Source organism: Chiloscyllium punctatum, chromosome 18 (assembly GCF_047496795.1).
Source record: "Chiloscyllium punctatum isolate Juve2018m chromosome 18, sChiPun1.3, whole genome shotgun sequence".
NCBI classification, from domain to species: Eukaryota; Metazoa; Chordata; class Chondrichthyes; order Orectolobiformes; family Hemiscylliidae; genus Chiloscyllium; species Chiloscyllium punctatum.
In genome coordinates, this window is record NC_092756.1 from 90,923,362 (window position 1) to 90,927,425 (window position 4,064).

At 42.0% G+C, this 4,064-nt stretch overlaps 1 long non-coding RNA gene across 1 annotated transcript; it reads left to right on the forward strand.

Annotated features, from left to right (window-relative positions):
• The first annotated feature begins 631 nt into the window (after window positions 1-631).
• On the forward strand, window positions 632-3,435 carry LOC140489320 (uncharacterized). Its single transcript, XR_011963120.1, has 2 exons — window positions 632-1,079; window positions 3,050-3,435. It is a non-coding gene; the product is annotated as an uncharacterized lncRNA (long non-coding RNA).
• Window positions 3,436-4,064: the final 629 nt, after the last annotated feature.

Below are 4,064 nucleotides of genomic sequence, written 5' to 3' on the forward strand. Positions count from 1 at the left end.
TTTATTTTCTTTCCCCAGTATGGGAAAGAATGACCACTTGGCTGGATTTTAAAAATGTGTTGCTGGAAAAGCGCATCAGGTCACGCAGCATCAAAGGAGCAGGAGAATCGACGTTTCGGGCATAAGCCCTTGTCCATTCCTGAAGAAGGGCTTATGCCCGAAACATCGATTCTCCTTCTCCTTTGATGCTGCCTGACCCGATGCGCTTTTCCAGCAACACATTTTAAAGCTCTGATCTCCAGCATCTGCAGTCCCAACTTTCTCCCACTTGGCTGGATTGTCAAAATATAACTTTGAAGGAAAGAAAATCATGTTCTCACACTCCCTGCGGGAAATGCTCGCATTTGGACATTGTAACCTCAAGGTACAGATTCCGCGCCAGTCCCAAGCCACGAGGAGAATAGGTGACTAATGCAATGCCTTCGAACGGTTCTTTTTTGTTAATTTAGCAAATTCAGACAATATATATTTTTAAAAAAATCTTAGTGAACATACAGTGAACGCAATCTTTATAAAACACGCGCCGGTAATGTAACAATTAACGCAGGCGTATTTTTTAATTGCCTAGTATTGGGACCTGGAGGCTGGGGTTATAAAAGGATTGCGGGAGGGGGAAGCTGTCTCTTTGCAGGCGGGGAGGCGATGAGATTAGTGTGTGGGATTGGGCTGGGTAAGGGAGTGTAAGAGGCGCCGGCGCCGGGGTCTGGGCCGTGGGAAACCCCTCGATATTGTTGCAGCTCAAGTTGCAACAATGTTGCAGAGTTCTATTTTAGAATGTGGGCCTTAAAGGGACCGCGCGCTTTTGTCAGGGTATCTCAGAATGGAGCATGATGGGTTTTTTGAGGGGATGGCAGGAGGGGGGAGAGGGCTGTAAATGATACATATAGTGGATATGTCGATTTCTGGGGAATTGACTTAATCCTCTCTGAAGGAGAGTGATGTGGTTGACCACGCGTCAGGTTTGGGGTAATGTGCTTTAGTAGGCTCCAAAAATTATAAGCAGACATGCGGATGTAATTTGAGAGGCCGGGTTGGCAGCTAAACGCCGAACCTTCTGAAAGGCAGTTTTCTTCGTGGGGGTAAGTGTCCGAGGCGGCTGCTTTACATGTATTTGATGTTTGAATTGAGATTATATTAAGTTGTCTCAATGGGAAGCTCCTCCTGGGGCAGGTCAGTCCTCCGAGCCTGTATCGCACTGATGTTAGCACTGGGCTACTTCCCTCTAGGCAGGGCTACCATGTGCTTATCGGTGACTTTATTGACTGAGTGAATACACTCTGGAGGCTTGGCAATTATTAATGTTTGAAATGTGTACTTTATATGAAGGCTCCTAAGAATTGCCTAATGTAAGTGTGAATTTGGTGCTTGATTGGATAGTCCTTTTGAGCCTCTTATGCTACTACTTTCCAAGCATGACTGTCTCCTTTTGTCTACCTTGGGTGTAATATGCTCCTTGACCTAAATGTTTTAGGTTTGGATTTTCTTTCTAACACTACTTCATTATTTATTCCCGATTAGCCAAGCTTCTGTGATTTCCTAAATCTTGGTTCTTCATCTCTTGCCCCATAGAATAATTTGTCTATCAAAAGTTTACATAAAATTACTTTATCTTATGCCATCAACTCGCTCATGCAGGCATCTCATTCCTAGTGTTCTGTCTCTACCAGAAGCAGTGTCGTGTACAAAAGGATTTTGTGCCTTTCAATGACTTGTAAAGCATTGACTCATAGCAAGGCTTAATGATGGCTGGATTGGAATATCCTTAAGCTAGGAAATAACCTTTTTTAGATGTGAATATTCTAAGCACTAGGTCCAACTTCAGCTGTGCTTGCTATTCTATTGTACAACAAACTCACCTGGTACAGTCTGTACAAACAGTTGGTGTACACTAAAGTCACTCCTTGGAACTCATCTGGTCAATGCAGCATGATGTGGTTAAGATTATGTAATGCCTAGGTTTCTATATTCTAAATACAAGTACTTGTTTCTTTTTCTAGTTTAATTGACCCTGGATTGAGACTTGTTCAGTTGTAAGTGTTAAGATTTCCTTCTAACACTTGCCTTGTGCTATTTCCTTCCTTCAGCTAGCTTCTACATCTTGGCTAGCTTTAGCTTTGAGTGGGCAAAATGGCCTAAGTTATCATCGAGATGGTTTAACAATTGCAATCTAAAAATGTAACTATAATTAGTCACTCATTGGGAGATGACTGGGGTGAGAACATGTCATGATCTTTTTAATCAAACTGATAACACTTTCTGGTGTAGAATGGGGTGTTTTTACTTCATGGGGTTAAGCCATTGCAGGCAGTAAAGATTGGCCTTGCCAATTCTTAATTGCTGTTAAACTGGCTTGTTCAGCCAGGTAGGAGTTGGCCACTTTCAGGGTCTGGCATCCTACTTGGATCACTAGGTTAAGGGTGGCTAATGTCTTTCAAAGGACACTGATCCAAAAGCCCATCTGGATTTAAAGTCCCATGTCCCTACAGTCAGTCTGCCCCTCTGGTTTAACAGTTCAGTGGCAATTCTGCAATGCCATTATCTTCCCATTGTATTCCTTCATGGGATGCCAGTTTAGAACATGTGAACAGGATCACTATTGGTGGTTTGATTCAGGGTTGTAAGCAGTAATTTGAAGACTGCTGGCTTTTGGGGCAGAGGGGAAGTTGTCACTAACATTCAAGCAGTTGCCTGTTTTTAAACATTGTGCTACTGGGAATTGTGGTTATTAAGGCATTCTCAGTAAAATTTCATTTTTTCTATATTTGCAAACTCTCCTCCCTTTTAATCTAAATGTGATCACTGCCTTAGGTTTTTGAGGAGACTCCTAGCTTCTACCAATGATGCTTAGCACTGGGCTATGAATGCAGCTGATTTGGAAAGTGCGTCTGCTGAACTGACATATCAGCAGAACTGAGGGAAAGCTTGGGAGGCTCCTCATGAGGCTGTGATACAGGGTTGGTTACAGGCAGATAATCTGTAGTCAGTCGTTGCCATGAGTACTGGATTGTTAAAGTTGATCAGTCACTAACAGACTTTCTTTTATCAATAGGTATGTCTTCAACCTGAGCATCCAGACTGAGGGAAGTGGAATGATTTCATCAAATGTATGCTTTTGGAGTGGGAAAAGGACTTTAATTTTGCCATTTCTAGGCAGAATTTTCAGTCCTAATATCTGCATTGATTATTGCAAAACTGACTGACTGGAAGGTGCTTACCAGGCTGCTGAACAATGCTGTTCTTGTGGTTTGGGAATGAATCTCTTTACAAACTGGAATGAGCTCTTAGAGTTAATCCATGTCACTTGTGAATATGAACCAGGTCAATTACCTTGTGCAAATTGTAGGTGCCAGCCTTCATGCTGTCAGCTGTTCTAGACAATCTGGATTTTTTGCTGTGATTTATCGTAAAAGTACACAATAAAAAAAATTCACTTAGTGTGGTGTCTCTTATTGGTTTGTAGTGCCCTGAATGATATTGAGCTGAGGGATGTGTGCAGTCTTAGTTGGCTGCAGTTAATAAATGAATCTGTAGTGAATGTTTCTAAAAATCAGCAAGGCTAGTCTAACCATGCAGCTCCCTTGAAGATAGAAGCTGCACTCTGGTATCCTGCCTAATTTGCTGACTCACTTCAACACCAGGAAAGGAACAGATCACTTGCTCAATTGTCACAATTGAAGGTTGCATATGGTAGGACATCCTTTTTTAAAGGAAATTAACAGGATAAGTTGGACAGTGATTGTGTAAATGTTGATGGGCTGACTATCCTGGCTTCTATTCTACTAATGTACTACATTAGTTACAAATCCAGAGCTGCTGATTGGGGTGTCTGGAGATCAGTTATCATTGTGCAAAATGTGGTAATGCTGAATGGGTGTGGGAGCATTGGTGTGCAATTAGTTTAATTCTAATTGGGAATGTTAGGAGTACTGTATTAGGTTTTACAAGTGATTGGTAGTGATTTTGGGGGATGGGGTGGAGAGAAGACTAGGGAGGGTCAGCTAATCCATTTCTAATTAAACTAGGAATGAAAGTGTAATCTAAAGGAGCTGTGAATAACAGCACTA